The sequence below is a fragment of the Podarcis liolepis genome, assembly GCF_965112155.1.
Source record: "Podarcis liolepis genome assembly, chromosome: 4".
Lineage (NCBI taxonomy): Eukaryota > Metazoa > Chordata > Lepidosauria > Squamata > Lacertidae > Podarcis > Podarcis liolepis.
Window position 1 is genome coordinate 105,213,260 of NC_139558.1, and position 17,596 is coordinate 105,230,855.

The 17,596-nt window shown below is 49.9% G+C and overlaps 1 protein-coding gene and 2 long non-coding RNA genes across 5 annotated transcripts in view; 2 read left to right on the plus strand and 1 right to left on the minus strand.

The window, feature by feature from the left end:
- The window catches only part of LOC310705410, a 222,745-nt gene that overhangs the window by 33,898 nt on the left and 171,251 nt on the right, over window positions 1-17,596 (minus strand). The gene's annotated exons all lie outside the window — the stretch shown is intronic.
- LOC310705377 (uncharacterized protein) overlaps window positions 1-17,596 on the plus strand; it is a 224,410-nt gene that overhangs the window by 25,347 nt on the left and 181,467 nt on the right. The window lies entirely within an intron of this gene.
- LOC310705494 overlaps window positions 5,795-17,596 on the plus strand; it is a 110,794-nt gene continuing 98,992 nt past the window's right edge. The window contains exons 1-2 of the long non-coding RNA XR_014525341.1: window positions 5,795-5,859; window positions 7,635-7,738. This is a non-coding gene — a long non-coding RNA (uncharacterized lncRNA). The remainder of the gene's footprint in view (window positions 5,860-7,634; window positions 7,739-17,596) is intronic.

The following is a 17,596-nucleotide window of genomic DNA, read 5'->3' on the forward strand; positions in this document are numbered from 1 at the left end:
AAATCGTTGCAGGAGGTCTTGGGGTCTTTACAAGGCCCCGGTGGTAAAGGTGGTTCCGTTAAATTGCAAACCACCTGAAAGAGTCTCCTGCAACTATTTTCTGTAGATGCTATAGAGGCGGTGAAGAAAGTCTTCTTCGCCGTTGCTATCGCCACTTGGTAGGCTCGACATTGAGCTCTAACCTGTGTCCGGTCCAATTCTGAATGAGTTTTCTGCCACTGGCACTCTAGCCGTCTCAGCGATTGTTTCCTCACCCGCAGCTCCAAAGAAAACCACGGGGCTGTCAGGGCTCCATGCAGTCGGAGAGGGCGCTTCGGAGCCAGACAGTCGATAGCCCTGGTCAACTCCACATTCCAGCGGGCCACCAGGGAATCAGCTGAAAGGCCATCAACATGGGATAAAGCATGCCCTACCACTCTCTGGAAACCATTTGGATTCATTAAGTGGTGGGGAAGGACCATCCGCATTGGTCCCACCTCCCTGCAGAGGGGAAGAGTTGCGGAGACGTCCAGTTGCACCAGGAAGTGATCTGACCATGGCATTTCTTTTGTTTCACTTTTACCTAGTGTCATATCACCCATGTCACTATTGGTGAACACTAGGTCTAAGGTATGTCCGTGACTATGAGTTGGGCCAAACTTATTCAGGGACAGCCCCATGGAGGCCATGCTTTCCACGAAGTCCCAAGCAGCCCCTTGTAAGGTCATGTTGGCATGGATGTTAAAATCCCCTAGGACAACCAAACTAGGTATCTGCAGGAGAACATCCGTGATGACCTGAAGCAGCTCGGGCAGGGAATCCTTGGTGCAGCGGGGAGGTCAGTACACCAAAAGGAATCCTGTACTGCCCCTATTGCCCAGCTTCCAGAACATGCACTCAGAGAACTGGGTCTTTCATATGCGCAGAAGCGCCAAATTGCATCAGTGCCTGTGCAGACGTGGCGCTTCAGGATGCGAATGCTGTGGGTTGCGGACGTGCCTCAGTCACGGGTTATGTCTGCAACCCGAGGTTCCACTGTACCAATTTTGTTTTAGAGCTTAATTTGCAGTAAATTTTATTCCTTTATTCATAATTGTTCTCACTGTTCTACTGTGAACTGCTCTTAAAATTTTTGCATCCATTTTGTCATATAAGGTTTTGCTTGTTCGGGCTTGGTGTCATATTTGAGTACAGTAATAGTTTATAAATTTTACTCAGAAGGTAGAACTCTGTTATGATGGACTCAGATTCTATCTTTTCACTGATTTAAAAGTTTGCCATACAGTCTTTCTTGAATCTGGATATTAGTTGACAGTATGTAAGCAGTTTCATATTTTTTCTCCTCTTTAATACTTTGGCATGTATTTGATCTGTTCTTGAAGATGAACCATATCTTGGTACAATATATACCGTATTTTTCACTCTATAGGACGCACCAGACCGTAGGACGCACCGAACCATAGGAGGGGGAGAACAAGGAGAAAAAAATTCTCCCCCTCTCCGCTCAGCGCCCCTTCAGCGAAGCGGGATGAGAAACGGAGCCCCTTCCATTTCTCCTCCAGCTTCACTGAAGGGGCGCTGCGCAGAGAGGAAACATTGTGCAGTGCCTCTCCAGCGAAGCAAAGCCTGGAGAGCAAGAGGGATCGGTGTGCACCGACCCCTCTCGTTCTCCAGGCTTCAGGCGGCTTACCACAAGCCTTCGGAGATCAGCAGGAACTTGCGCTGTGCTCCAAAGGCTTCAGGCGGCTATCCCTGAAGCCTGGACAGCAAGAGGGGTCGGTGCGCACCGACCCCTCTCGCTCTCCAGGCTTCAGCGAAAGCAACGCGTAGCCTCTGGAGCGTGGAGGGAGCGCTCCCTCTGCGCTTCGGAGGCTTCGTGTTGCTATCGCTGAAGCCAAGGAGCCTGCATTCGCTCCATAGGACGCACACACATTTCCCCTTAATTTTTGGAGGGTAAAAAGTGTGTCCTATAGAGCGAAAAATACGGTAGTCATATATTCTCCTATCGGCTCTAATAATAATATTGCAGTGGTGACATTAACAGTGCAGGTAAGGGGATTTCTGTGATTTTTGTAGTGCAACTCATGATTTGTGAGTTGTGCCCATGGCTATGATGTGTGATTTGATGGTGAGTTTGGGGAGCCCCAATGCGAAAAGAGTGAGGATCCTTGAGGATCCGTGCTTCAAAACTACCTTTTTGGGCCATGGCGTTGCCAGGAAGCCGTGGATCCATAATTTTTATGGTGCAGGCTCTGCTCCTGGCTATGACGTGTGATTTGACAGTGAGTTTGGGTTGGCCCAATTCAAAAAGCGGGAGGATCCATGAGGATCCGTGCTTCAAAACCACGTTTTGGGGCCTTGGAGTGGCCAGGAAGCCGTGGATCCGAGATTTTTGTGGTGTAAACTGTGCCCCTGGACGTGATGTGTGATTTGACGGTGAGTTTGGGGTGGCCCCATGCAAAAAGCATGAGGATCCATGAGGATCCGTGCTTCGGAACCACGTTTTTGGGCCATGGAGTGGCCAGGAAGCCGTGGATCCGAGTTTTCTGTGGTGCAGGCTCTGCCCCTGGACATAATGTGTGATTTGATGGTGAGTTTGGGTTGGCCCAATGCAAAAAGAGTCAGGATCCATGAGGATCCGTGCTTCGGAACCACGTTTTTGGGCCATGGAGTGGCCAGGAAGCCGTGGATCCGAGTTTTCTGTGGTGCAGGCTGTGCCCCTGGGAATGATGTGTGATTTGATGGTGAGTTTGGGTGGCCCAATGCAAAAAGCATGAGGATCCATGAGGATCCGTGCTTCGAAACCAAGTTTTTGGGCCATGGCATTGCCAGGAAGCAGTGGATCCGAGTTTTTTGTGGTGCAGGCAGTGCCCCTGGACACGATGTGTGATTTGATGGTGAGTTTGGGTTGGCCCAATGCAAAAAGCGTGAGGATCCATGAGGATCCGTGCTTCAGAACCAGGTTTTTGGGCCACGGTATGATCAGGAAGCCGTGGATCCGGGTTTTTTGTGGTGCAGGCTGTGCCCCTAGACATGATGTGTGATTTGACGGTGAGTTTGGGGTGGCCCAATGCAAAAAGCGTGAGGATCCATGAGGATCCGTGCTTCGGAACCACATTTTTGGGCCATGGAGTGGCCAGGAAGCTGTGGATCCGAGTTTTTTGTGGTGCAGGCTGTGCCCCTGGGAATGATGTGTGATTTGACGGTGAGTTTGGGGTGGCCCAATGCAAAAAGCGTGAGGATCCATGAGGATCCGTGCTTCAGAACCACGTTTTTGGGCCACGGTATGGTCAGGAAGCCGTGGATCCGGGTTTTTTGTGGTGCAGGCTGTGCCCCTGGACATGATGTGTGATTTGACGGTGAGTTTGGGTGGCCCAATGCAAAAAGCGTGAGGATCCATGAGGATCCGTGCTTCAAAACCAAGTTTTTGGGCCATGGCATTGCCAGGAAGCAGTGGATCCGAGTTTTTTGTGGTGCAGGCTCTGCCCCTGGACATGATGTGTGATTTGATGGTGAGTTTGGGTTGGCCTAATGCAAAAAGAGTCAGGATCCATGAGGATCCGTGCTTTGGAACCACGTTTTTGGGCCATGGAGTGGCCAGGAAGCCGTGGATCCAAGTTTTTTGTGGTGCAGGCTGTGCCCCTGGGAATGATGTGTGATTTGACGGTGAGTTTGGGGTGGCCCAATGCAAAAAGCGTGAGGATCCATGAGGATCCGTGCTTCGGAACCACGTTTTTGGGCCATGGAGTGGCCAGGAAGCTGTGGATCCGAGTTTTTTGTGGTGCAGGCTGTGCCCCTGGACGTGATGTGTGATTTGACGGTGAGTTTGGGGTGGCCCCATGCAAAAAGCGTGAGGATCCACGAGGATCCGTGCTTCCGAACCACGTTTTTGGGCCATGGAGTGGCCAGGAAGTCGTGGATCTGTGATTTTTGTGGTGGATGCTGTGCCCATGGCCATGATGTTTGATCTGATTGTGGCTTTGGGCTGATCTAGTGCAAAAATCATGAGGATTCATGAGGATCCGTGCTTCAAAACCACGTTTTTGGGCCAGGGCGTGGCCAGGCAGATGTGGATCCGAGTTTTTTGTGGTGTAGGCTGTGCCCCTTACTATGATATGTGATTTGACGGTGAGTTTGGGTTGGCCCAATGCAGAAAGCGTGTGGATCCATGAAGATCCGTTCTTGAAAACCACGTTTTTGGGCCACGGTTTCGCCAGGAAGCCGTGGATCCGTGATTTTTGTGGTGGATGCTGTGCCCATGGCCATGATGTTTGATCTGATGGTGACTTTGGGTTGATCTAGTTCAAAAATCATGAGGATTCATGAGGATCCGTGCTTCGGAACCACGTTTTTGGGCCAGGGCGTGGCCAGGCAGGCATGGATCTGAGTTTTTTGTGGTGCAGGCTGTGCCCCTGGCTATGATGTGTGATTTGACGGTGAGTTTGGGTTGGTCCAATGCAAAAAGTGTGAGGATCCATGAGGATCTGTTCTTGAAAACCACGTTTTTGGGCCATGGTATGGCCAGGAAGCCATGGATCCGTGATTTCTGTGGTGGATGTTGTGCCCGTGGACATGATGTGTAATTTGAAAGTGAGTTTGGGCTGATCTAGTGCAAAAATCATGAGGATTCATGAGGATCCGTGTTTTTTAACCATGTTTTTGCGCCATTGCGGCACCACGAAACAGTGGATGCGTGATTTTTTTGGTTCCTCCTACAGACTAAGATGTGGTCTACAGTAGCATGGTGTTTTTATTTTGTTTCAATATAAAAATCATATGAATTCATGAGGATCCGTGCCTCGGATCCATGTTTTTATGGTGCTGCAGCGCGGCAAAGTGTTGGATCCACGTTTTTTATAGTCCATTTTGTAGGCATGCCTTCTAGGTGTGATTTGACACTGCATTTGTTGGAATTATTTTTAAAAAAGTGGAGGATCCATGAGGATCCGTGTAGATCCGCCTTTTATGCAGACCCATTTTTGGGGGGTTTGTTAGCCGGGATGGAAATCCCTGTCTCCCAGAGGAAGAAGAGGCGAGGTTCTCCCCCAGTCCCAGGCTTGGAAGCAGCCGCTCCCCCTGTGGCTTTTGTCCTTCTGACTGCCAGCCAGGTGTCCTCGGGCGCAGAGCAAGCGCCTTCCTTGCGCCCTCAGGCCATTCGCTGGCCCAGAAAGGTGCCTGGCTCCTTCAGCAAAGGATTGCAAACTGTCCCCGAACAGCCCTGGCCAACTCCCGTGGGGAGGGCGGGGAACAGCTCTGAATTGGGACACAATTGGCAAGCGAAGAGTCACACGCCCCCTTCAAAGGGATCCTGATTTCTGCTGCAGGAGAAGAGCATCTGTGTGGAAAGAGGCTGATTTCTGCTTTGCTTGAACGGGGCAAGGAGGGGAGGGAATCTTTTAAGTTATGGGGCTCTTTCGGGATCTGCGTCATCTCCCTTCCCCTGAAGCAAGGAATGCAAAGATTTCGGGAGGAGCGGATTTTAAATTTGATTCTTTGCGATGGATTAGTTTTAGAAGTCAGGACTTTGCCTGAAAGAAGATGGAGAGGAACAACCTTGAGGGACTTTTGAGGGATTTTGACTCCCCCCCTTGGGACTTCCTCCTGAGAAATAAAAGCAGTAAAGAAGAAAAGAGGGGTGACAACTCGATCGACTGTCTGCTAAGCAGGAAGATTTCTGAGTTTAGGGGGGAGGAAGTAGAGGAGACCAGGATTTTGTGGAGATTACATCAGCCCACCTCCTTGGAGCCTGAAGGTGGAAACAAGAAGAGGGAAAGGGACAGGAAGGACCACATTGTGCAGCAGCTTGACGGCTTCTGAGACGCAAAAGAAGAGAAATGGATTCTGCATATTTCTTAATGAGCTGGTTGTGAAATGTGAAGGGTGGGTGGCGCTGGGAGATTGGCAGTGTTTGCAGTGGGGCTGTATATTATATATTTATACAAACAACCCCTAGGGGTTTCATGTTCACCCTCTGCAGTCCGCGCTAGTGAGGCTGAGTTGCTGGTTATGGGGGCAGAGGTCGGACAGCCGTGTCCAAGGCCAGGTAAGGGAGGAAGGTGTGAATGTTGTCTGGGAGGAAGCAGGGCCTAAGAAAGCATTGCAAACAGAGTTTCAAAGGCTTGGCTCTTGAGGATAATTGACTCAATTAAGGATAATTAATTGCACTTACAGATTATTATTATTATTATTATTATTATTATTATTATGGGTTTAACAATTGAGGGGCCTTGGAGTGTAGGACAGGACTCTGCCCCAGGGAGCTTACATTCAGGTTTCACAGCATGGGGAGAGAAAAGCAGAGGGAAAGTTGGAAGTTCTGTTGGAAATTCCTGGTGCTCCCTCACAGAACTCCATTTCCCAAGGTTCCTTAAGATTAGGAATGACAAAAGTCAGTGCCTTCTGGGTCAGGCCAAAGGGGACCATTGAGTCCAGGATCCTCTTCTCCCAATGGCCAACTATGGACCCCAATGGGTAAGCAGGATTGGAGCCCCAGAGCCTCTCCCTTGATGCCGTTTCCTGCAAGTAGGATTCAGAAGCATCGCTGCCTCTGATGTTGGAGGGAGAGAAAAGCCAGCCAGACTAGGAGCCATTAGAGCTTCTCCTCCATGAATCTGCCTAGTCCGTCTTTCAGGCCACCCAGGTTGACATCTGACATCTTTCCACAGGGAGGGAGCCACTGCCAAGAAGGCCCTTTGCCTGGTACCCTGTAGCTGAAGCACCGGAGGAGGAGGACCTCAGTGTCCAGGCCAAGCGATGGGGGTGGAGACGCTCCTTTGGGACTTCCCTATCCAGGGCTGCCTTCAGGTGTCTTTTAAAAGTTGTATAGTTGCTTGTCTCCTTGCCTCTGGAGCGGCATCACTGTTGGGATACTGCCGGGGAAACGACAGCATCAGGCAGGCCCCCAGCTTACTCTGGACGATCACCGGTCTCCCGTGGAGCAGCATCAGTCAGCCAGCGACACGAGCCTCAGATACGCTTAGAGACCCGTGCCCGCTCTGTCAGCAGAGTGTGTAAATCATCACACAGCAGATGAGGTGGACAGAGGCAGATATAAGCATTATTTACAGCATTTATTCAGCATTGTTCAGGAACACAGGAAAACATGTCTGCATCCCTTCGTCTCTGGCAAAACAGCAGGAACACAAAGGCAACATACAACAGAGGTTCCCAGCAGAATGTGCTGGACGTAAACAGGCATGTGATACACAACAGTCATGCCTGACCCTTTTAAGGTGGAATGGAACTATATTCTCACAATTACTCCATACCCTTCAGGCTTTCTCAGATGAAATAGGGATGTCCTAAGGAAAAGCAGGACATTATTTGGTCAAATCAGAAACAAGGAGCTTCTTTAAATCCTGGAGGAGGAGCTTTGGCCCAGGGTATAAAAGGCTCCAGCCCTGGAAGAAGCTCTAGCTCAGCCCAGAAGGAGAAGCAGCTCATCAACACAGCCTGCAGCAAAGTCAACATGGCCGCCATTGGTGGGGATATCCTTGTCCGGTAAGGCCAGGCGCTGGTTGCCTCTCTAGGCAGGTTGGGCAGGAGCTCCTCTTTCCACCTGCATAATAACCATCCATGCCTCTCTTTTTATCCTTCCTTCCTTCCTTCCTTCCTTCCTTCCTTCCTTCCTTCCTTCCTTCCTTCCTTCCCTCCAGCGTGTTGATCGTCTTCCCCTTCACAATCAATAGACCTCAACAAGGTCAAGGAGACCTTTTCCGAGTTGAGTGAACTGCTCCACGTGGACCCCGTCAGCTTCAGGGTGAGGCTGCTCCCCTGCCCCAAGGGGCTGCTGGGGGGGGGTGCCGTGTGTGTGTGTCACTCTGGGTGGCTTACAGGACATAAAACATAAAAAAATTCCTTGTACAGGGTTGCGTTCAGATTTCAGTTAGTTGTTTATTTCCTTGACCCCTCATGGGAGGGCATTCCACAGGGCAGGGGCCACTACCAAGAAGGCCCTCTGCCTGGTTCCCTGTAACCTCACCTCTCACAGTGAGGGAACCACCAGAAGGCCTTGGGAGCTGGACCTCAGGGTCTGGGCTAAATGATGGGGTGGAGATGCTCCTTCAGGTATACTGGACTGAGGCCATTTAGGGCTTGAAAGGTCAGCACCAACACTTTGAATTGTGGAGCTGATATACAGCTGCCCTGGACACAGAATTGACCTACACTTCAATGGACAGCTGTGAGTCCAAAATGACTCCCAGGCTGCGCACCTGGTCCTTCAGGGGTACAGTTACCCCATTCAGGACTAGGGTGTCCGTTCAGGACTGGGGGGGACAGCCTATGTCCCCCCAAAACAATACTTCCTTCTTGTCAGAATTCAGCCTCAATCTGTTGAATGCGTTGTGGGATGTGTTGTGGGGAGAGAAGAAGAGAAGAAGAAGAGTTTGGATTTGATATCCCGCCTTTCACTCCCTTTAAGGAGTCTCAAAGTGGCTTGGAAATTTAACGAGACTGAAGGCACATTCTTTCACCTTTGGTGGACATACCCAAGGATTAAGACATTCTGGGAGATGATATATAATGAAATGAAAAAGGTATTTAAATATACCTTTTTGAAGAAACCAGAGGCCTTTCTCCTGGGCATGGTCGGCCAATTGGTGTCAAAGAAGGGTAGAACTGTTTTTATGTATGCAACAACAGCAGCAAGAATACTTATCGCGAAGCATTGGAAGAAACAAGATTTGCCCACCCGGGAAGAATGGCAGATGAAGTTGATGGACTATATGGAACTGGTGGAAATGACTGGCAGAATCCGAGACCAGGGAGAAGAGTCGGTGGAAGAAGATTGGAAAAAAATTAAAGACTATCTACAAAAATATTGTAAAATTAATGAATGTTAGAAAAATGTTGGAATGAAGTTATATGGCTTTAGTAGAAATTAAGGAATTAAGTACAGATAGATTAATAGAGCATTAAAGGAAAAATAAGGTTAGAATGAGTTAAGATAATTACAGGATAGAAAACAGAGGAAGATGGAAAGGAAAGGGCATGAAAGGGCATGATCTGCGGCCGTCCGTTAATTTATTTTGGGGGGTTTGTGAGCCGGGATAGAAATCCCTGTCTCCCAGACGAAGTAGAGGCGAGGTTCTCCCCCAGTCCCAGGCTTGGAAGCAGCCACTCCCCCTGTGGCTTTTGTCCTTCTGACTGCCAGCCAGGTGTCCTCGGGCGCAGAGCAAGCGCCTTCCTGGCGCCCTCAGGCCATTCGCTGGCCCAGAAAGGTGCCTGGCTCCTTCAGCAAAGGATTTCAACCCTCGCTGGGTCCAGGAATGAGAAGGGATTCGCTCCAGCATCATACAGGCTAAGCCACCCACCCCAAACTCAAAAGAATATTTCAGAATAAGATATTACATTCACAGCAGCAGAAGACGACCTTTCCGTGGACCTTGGGCACAGTGGCTACCAGGCTCCTTTAAGCCAGCCCATGGCACACTGTCAAATGCCACATGGGGGGAAAGCGGGACCCCATCTTCTGGGGCTGCACTCCTGCGTGAATCACCTGACCCACACAAGGTCCCTAGCCCCCCAATGTGCTTTTTTGAGGGGAGATCACATTCCGACATCGCCTGAGAGCAGGGGGCCCCAAATGACTGCCATGCTCACACAGGGAAAAATGAGATGTCCCGTTTGTTCTGGCACAGTTGAGGGGATATGCTCTGAGCCACTGAGTGCCTGTGACTGGGGGAGGGGAGAGCAAAGCATGGGAGGGGGGCTGGGGGAGGGGGGGCTTCCGTTGGACATCTGGTTGACCAGTGGGAGGAACGGGAGCCCAGCTCTCCTCATTTGTTTATTTCCTTCATTCATGTGTATTTATAAAAACATTTCATATTTATTTATAAAAACATTTCATATTCATTTATAAAAATATTTGTACACCACTGTGTCATACAAAACTATATCCAAGAGATTTACATCAGTGAAGACATAATACCTGTTTAACCTTTGAAAAAGTGAACAGACATCGATTAACCATTTGCAAAAGGATGCGTTCTTAATTGCCTGCACAGTCCGGGAGGAATAGAAATGTTTTCACCAGGCAACTAAAGCTTTGCATAGAAGGTGCCCCCTGAATCTCCAGTGGCAGAGAGTTCCACTGGCCTGAGGACACGAAAGGTTCAGTTCCTCTCTGTTGTCAAACCTCGCCAACAACCAGCGATGCTCCTGCAGACTGAGATATGCTCCTTTTATTCCAATGCTCGCTTGGCGAAAGTGTATTTTTGCTGTGTCAGAATCGCTGCTGCTTGGGTGATCTGCAGCAGAGTCATTTTCACCTCCTCCTGAGCAACAGGTCGGCCTCTTGCAGCCGGAGCTATCAGGGGGAGCCAGGCCTGACTCAGCAGGAGGCCGGGCAGATCTGCAAGGTCATCCCTGCATATGGAGCTCATGCAGCAAGCCAGGAGAGGGGGGGAGCCCATGGGTGGTGAAGAGAAGGGGCTGCAGGATCAGGACCCCGGAGCAGGGACCGTGCACCACAGCCTTCCAGAAAGGGATGCCAGAGCAGCTCCTGTTCCAGCCCTGTGAAGAAAGCAAGGGGAGCTCTGAGTGGAGAGAAGAGGCAGGTACCGGTACCACTGTGGCCCCCCCCAGGGAGAAGCGGCCGCCTCCTGCTGGTCTTGCCACCCACCGGGTGGGGTGGGGCCCATTCCTACCAGGCCCCATGTGACACTTGAGCCTCTAATAAATCCTCCCTCTGCAATGTGACCTGGTTTCCTGTGTCTTTTTCTCTGGGACGGAGGGAGGGGACAGGCCTGGGGGTGGGGGGAAAGTCTCAAGTTAGTTGGGGGGCTAGGAAAGGGGGAGCAGGGGAGCAGCTTCACCCTGAAGCTGACAGGATCCACGTGGAGCAGTTCACTCAACTCGGAAAAGGTCTCCTTGACCTTGTCGAGGTCTATTGATTGTGAAGGGAAGACGATCAACACTCTGGAAGGAAGGATAAACGTAGAGGCACGGATGGTTATTATCCAGGTGGAAAGAGGAGCTCCTGCCCAACCGGCCTAGAGAGGCAACCAGCGACTGGCCTTACTGGACAAGGATATCCCCACCAATGGCGGCCATGTTGACTTTGCTGCAGGCAGTGTTGATGAGCTGCTTCTCCTTTGTGGTCCAGTGCACAATGATGGCTGGCTGTGGGCTGGGAGCTTCTCTCGGCTGCTGGAGAAAACCTTCTGGGCTGAGCTGGAGCTTCTTCCAGGGCTTGAGCCTTTTATACCCTGCGCCAAAGCTCCTCCTCCAGGATTTAAAGAAGCTTCCTTGCTTCTGATTTGACCAAATAATGTCCTGCTTTTCCTTAGGACATCCCTATTTCATCTGAGAAAGCCTGAAGGGTATGGAGTAATTGTGAGAATATAGTTCCATTCCACCTTAAAAGGGTCAGGCATGACTGTTGTGTATCACATGCCTGTTTATGTCCAGCACATTCTGCTGGGAACCTCTGTTGTATGTTGCCTTTGTGTTCCTGCTGTTTTGCCGGAGACGAAGGGATGCAGACATGTTTTCCTGTGTTCCTGAACAATGCTGAATAAATGCTGTAAATAATGCTTACATCTGCCTCTGTCCACCTCATCTGCTGTGTGATGATTTACACACTCTGCTGACAGAGCGGGCACGGGTCTCTAAGCGTATCTGAGGCTCGCGTCGCTGGCTGACTGATGCTGCTCCACGGGAGACCGGTGATCGTCCAGAGCAAACTGGGGGCCTGCCTGATGCCGTTGTTTCCCCGGCAGTACCCCAACAGTGATGCCGCTCCAGAGCCAAGGAGACAAGCAACTATACAACTTTTAAAAGACACTTGAAGGCAGCCCTGGATAGGGAAGTCCCAAAGGAGCATCTCCAACCCCATCGCTCAGCCTGGACAGTGAGGTCCTCCTCCAGTGCTTCAGCTACAGGGTACCAGGCAAAGGGCCTTCTTGGCAGTAGCTCAATCCCTGTGGAAAGAGAAGACTTCCGGGTTAGCGCGATCAGCTAATGGCGGGTTCCCTCCGAGCTCCAGAGGGAATTGGCTCGGTGGAAGAGGGGTCCTGCTGCGGCGGCGACGCGGGGACCCTCAGAAACCACAGGCGCGGATGCCTGTGGACTTGGTGACTCGGCGGGCACCATTTGCGCCCCCTCCGACTTGCAAAGAAGCCTTTTTAAAGGCTTCGGAGCGGGTGGCGGAGAGCGGCGTGGTGCTGTGAGTAGACCGCTTCTTCCACGGAGTGAAGCCACGAGCCATGGCTGGAGAGCGCTGACTTCTTTCCTTGATCATTTGGACTACAAAAAGTAACAACCTGTAAGTAATACGGAAATTGGAATTAAAAATATTTTTTAATTGAATTCGGTACGACCGGGGGAGGTGCCAAAAGGAAGTCCGCCTCCCCCCCCCCTTGCAGACAACTTAAAGCAAGAATTAGATAACTAAGGTCGAGAGACTGTCTTCTCTTTGAGATAAAAAAATTTAATTTCACGACTTGGATATATAATTTATTACTGGAGGATTAGAATTGAACGTTAGAGTTGAAGTGTAACCCCCCCCCCCCCAGAACCGGGAGCGATCCATGAGAGAGCCTACAGAAGATATTTACAGAGTTTGACAGCTGTCAAACGAGCTGTCAAAGCCAGGAAATTTTATTTGTTGCTACTTGTGCCGGTTATTTTTGTTACATTGGACTGTGAGTTCTTGAAAAAAGAGAGGAAATAAGAACAAAATAACCTGATTGTTTGAGAAAGAATACTTAGTAACCAGAATCCCTCTAGAGGGGGTTCTGAGATATTACAATGCTACAGATGGAAAATTACAGGCAGAATTGGATAGGGTGTTTGAATTCCTGGGAAGGCTGCAAGAGCAGAGTGATGTTATGGCTACAAATCTTACAACCTTGAATCTTAAAATAAACAAATCTGCTGAAGCGGTTAAGGATTTGACTCAAGAAAAATCTGCAGCTGGAAAGGAAGATACATGTGCTGTTTTGGAAGAATGCGAAGGAGGAGCTGAAACGCTACAAGTGAAAAAGGACAACCAGAGGCCTGTTAAGTTGGAATACAAGGAAAGCAAGGTTTGGATGACGAAAATTTGGTTTGAAATGGAAAATGAGGACTGGGTTTTTTTCCCTATGGGGAGTCCGGAAGACCCATGGATTACAAATTTGATCAAGGCGAAAATTGGAAAGTTTGGGACATTTGGGACACTTGGACTTGGAAAGAGTAAGAAGCAGGACCTGGACTCTTCCTTCGAATATGGTGGTCTGGTTGGAAAAAATATAGACCCTATTGGGTCAAAGATGCTCTGAGATCTGATGTTCAACATAAAGGACTGTCAACAAAACCGGCTGAAAGGGACTGAGAGAGATTTAAGAGCCTCGGACGTGATAGATCCAGGCTGAGACCCGATAGACTGAAGGACAATTTCTGGGGATCGAAACTGGGGGGGGGGGGGAGCTTTGGAATCCAAAGGGGTATAATTATATGTTTTATTTGATAGGTTGTTTTGTAATTATTTTAATAATTGGGAACCTCGTGAAAGGGAATTTGGGTCGACCTTAGAAAAAGGAGTTAATGTCGAGTATTAAAATGAGGCTTAGAAGTTTAAAATTGGCTAATTAAGACGAATTAAGTAAAATATTAATAAGGGATAATTTGGGTATAAAGAACTTGCTGAGCTAAGTTACAGATAGGTAGCCGTGTTGGTCTGCCATAGTCAAAATAAAAAAAATTCCTTCCAGTAGCACCTTAAAGACCAACTAAGTTATTTCTTGGTATGAGCTTTCGTGTGCATGCACACTTCTTCAGATACACATCTGAAGAAGTGTGCATGCACACGAAAGCTCATACCAAGAACTAACTTAGTTGGTCTTTAAGGTGCTACTGGAAGGAATTTTTTTATTTTGCTGAGCTAAATTTTGGAATTGGGATGCAAGAAGGGGAGGTGGGGGAAGTCCGGGAAAGTGGTTAAGAAAATAAGGTTTTAAAATTATACGTGTTATTTGTGTGTAGTGTGGATGTGTATGTCTATGTTTTTGTGTTTGTCTAAAAAAATTGAGAAAATCCTAATAAAAATTTTATTAAAAAAAACAATCCCAGTGGAAAGACATCAGATGTCAACCTGGGTGGCCTGAAAGAGGGACTAGAAAGATTCATGGAGGAAAAGCTCTAATAATAATAATAATAAATTTTATTTATATCCCACCCTCCCCAGCCGAAGCCGGGCTCAGGGCGGCTAACAACAATAAAACAGTACAAATGTACAGCACAAACAACACTCTAAAATCATTCATTATAAAATTAATTAATTCAAGCCACTGGCAACCATTGGGCCAGAGCTCCGCGAAGATTGCCAAGGGAAGGAGTCAGGCTGTGCCCTGGCCAAAGGCCTGGTGGAACAGCTCTGTCTTGCAGGCCCTGCGGAAAGATGTCAAGTCCCGCAGGGCCCTGGTCTCTTGTGACAGAGCGTTCCACCAGATCGGAGCCACGGCCGAAAAAGCCATAATGGCTCCTAGTCCGGCTGGCTCTGCTCTCCCTCCACCATCAGAGGCAGCGCTGCTTCTGAATCTCACTTGCAGGAAAAGACATCAAGGGAGAGGCTCTGGGGCTCCAATCCTGCTTGCCCATTGGCGTCCATAGTTGGCCATTGGGAGAAGAGGATCCTGGACTCAATGGGTCCCCTTTGGCCTGACCCAGAAGGCTCTGACTTTTCTCATTCCCAATCTGAAGGAACCTTGGGAAATGGAGTTCTGTGAGGGAGCACTAGGAATTTCCAAGAGAACTTCCAACTTTCCCTCTGCTTTTCTCTCCCCATGCTGTGAAACCTGAATGTAAGCTCCCTGGGGCAGAGTCCTGTCCTACGTTCCAAGGGCCCTCAATTGATAAATGGTGAAGTAATAATCATCATCTGTAAGTGCAATTAATTATCCTTAATTGACTCAATTATCCTCAAGAGATAAGCCATTGAAACTCTGGCCCCCATAACCAGCAACTCAGCCTCACTAGCGCGGACTGCAGAGGGTGAACATGAAACCCCTAGGGGTTGTTTGTATAAATATATAATATACAGCCCCACTGCAAACACTGCCAATCTCCCAGCGCCCCCCCCCTCACATTCCACCAAATTTAATCCTCAGTTTTACATACAACCATCTTATTAATAAATATGCAGAATCCATTTCTCTTCTTTTGCGTCTCAGAAGCCGTCAAGATGCTGCACAATGTGGTCCCTCCTGTCCCTTTCCCTCTTCTTATTTCCACCTTCAGGCTCCAAGGAGGTGGGCTGATGTAATCTCCACAAAATCCTGGTCTCCTCTCCTTCCTCCTCCCTAAACTCAGAAATATTCCTGCTTCACAGACAGTCGATCCAGTTGTCACTCCTCTTTTCTTCTTTGCTGCTTTTATTACTCATGAGGAAGTCCCAAGGGGGGGGTCAAAATCCCTCAAAAGTCCCTCAAGGTTGTTCATCTCCATCTTCTTTCAGGCAAAGTCCTTAGTTCTAAAACTAATCCATCGCAAAGAGGCAAATTTAAAGTCCGCTCCTCCCGAAATCTTAGCATTCCTTGCTTCAGGGGAAGGGAGACGACGCAGATCCCGAAAAAGCCCCATAACTTAAAACATTCCCTCCCCTCCTTGCCCCGTTCAAGCAAAGCAGAAATCAGCCTCTTTCCACACAGATGCTCTTCTCCTGCCGCAGAAATCAGGATCCCTTTGAAGGGGGCGTGTGACTCTTCGCTTGCCAATTGTGTCCCCATTCAAAGCTGTTCCCCGCCCTCCCCACGGGAGTTGGCCAGGGCTGTTCGGGGACAGTTTGAAATCCTTTGCTGAAGGAGCCAGGCAGCTTTCTGGGCCAGGGAACAGCCTGAGGGCGCAAGGAAGGCGCTTGCTCTGCGCCCGAGGACACCTGGCTGGCAGTCAGAAGGACAAAAGCCACAGGGGGAGCGGCTGCTTCCAAGCCTGGGACTGGGGGAGAACCTCGCCTCTGCTTCGTCTGGGAGACAGGGTTTTCCATCCCGGCTCACCCCCCCCCCAAAAAAAAAAATACCGGGCGAGCGCGGGTCGTGCCATTCGATACCCTCGGAAGATTAGGGGAGACCTGCCCCTTTCCCCCCATAGACCTCCGCCTGGGACCCCCAAAGGGCGACTTGCCGGGTTCGCTGCGCACAATGCGTTTTATTTTGGATCGCTTTGTTTGACAGTCCAATGAAGGTGGTAAACTCCTTTGATGTTATTATGGGTGTGAAATATGTTGGCGGGGGTGTTTATTGGGTTGATTTTGTTTTTATTTGATTATGCGTTTTGTGTTTTTATATCGTAACTTCATCCTGTGAAACCACAAATTTAATGAAGAAATAAATGGATAAAACGAAATGAATTCCCCCCTCTCCCTGCCGATTAAGAAGCAGCCCCGTCCCCGACACCCATCTGGAAAGAGGCAGGGAGGGGCACTGGGGGGGGGAGTGGACCTTGGGTGTCTCTCTGGGTGGCCCCTGTTGGTACCCCAACCCCTTAATCTGGGGGATGGAATCCAGAGCAGGGGAAGGGTCCGCATCCCCCTCTGAGTCTCTCCCCCCACTTTCTCCACAGAAGGAAGAACAGAGAGGGCAACAGAACAGGGGCAAATAACAAGAAATGGGTGGGGAGACAACCAATGAGACCAGGGGGGCCCTGGGAGCATCTGTGGGGGGGGGGACATTGCCAGGAATTTTGGGGATAAAGGATTTGGGGACACAGCAGGGGTCTCTGGCTCTGAAAGCACTCAAGCTTCAGGGAGGGGGGCAAAGTGCCACAGAGCCATGAACCCCCCCCACTGGTGCTCAATAGTTCCTCTTCAGTGACAGAACCCCCCCATTTCCACGCCCCCCCAAATAACCCCCCACGCCCAGGCCTGTCCCCTCCCTCCGTCCCAGAGAAGGAGACACAGGAAGCCAGGTCAGATTGCAGAGGGAGGATTTATTAGAGGGTCAAGCGTCACATGGGGGCTGGAAGGGGTGGCCCCCACCAAACCTGGTGGGTGGCAAGAGCAGAAGGAGGCGGCTGCTTCTCCCTGGGGGTGTCTCAGTGGGACCGGCAGGCCAGCGCATGAGCCACCACCCCGGGCAGCTTGTGGAAGGCATGGTGGTAAGCAGAGGTGAATTTCTGTCTAAAGGGGGGGTAGCTGGATGATGATGAGCATGTTGCCCAGGAGCTGGAAGAGAAAAGAAAGGGTGACTCCTTCTGCCAGGGGGCCCATGTATGGGACACCCTCTCCACACAACAGATCCCACAACAGATTCAACAGATTGAGGCTGAATCCTGACAAGACAAAAGTACTGTTTTGGGGGGACTGGGGGCAGGCAGGTGTGGGGGACTCCCTGGTCCTGAATGGGGTAACTGTGCCCCTGAAGAATCCAGGTGCGCAGCCTGGGAGTCATTTTGGACTCTCAGCTGTCCATGGAGGCACAGGTCATTTCTGTGTCCAGGGCAGCTGTCTCTCAGCTCCATCTGGTCCAGAGGATGAGACCCCACCCGCCCTCACCTTGTCTTGCCAGAGTGGTGCATGCTCTGGCTATCTCCCACTTGGACTACTGCAATGCACTCTATGTGGCACTACTATTGAAGGCGACCTTTTTGGTGGTTCCCTCCCTGTGAGAGGTGAGGTTACAGAGAAGCAGGCAGAGGG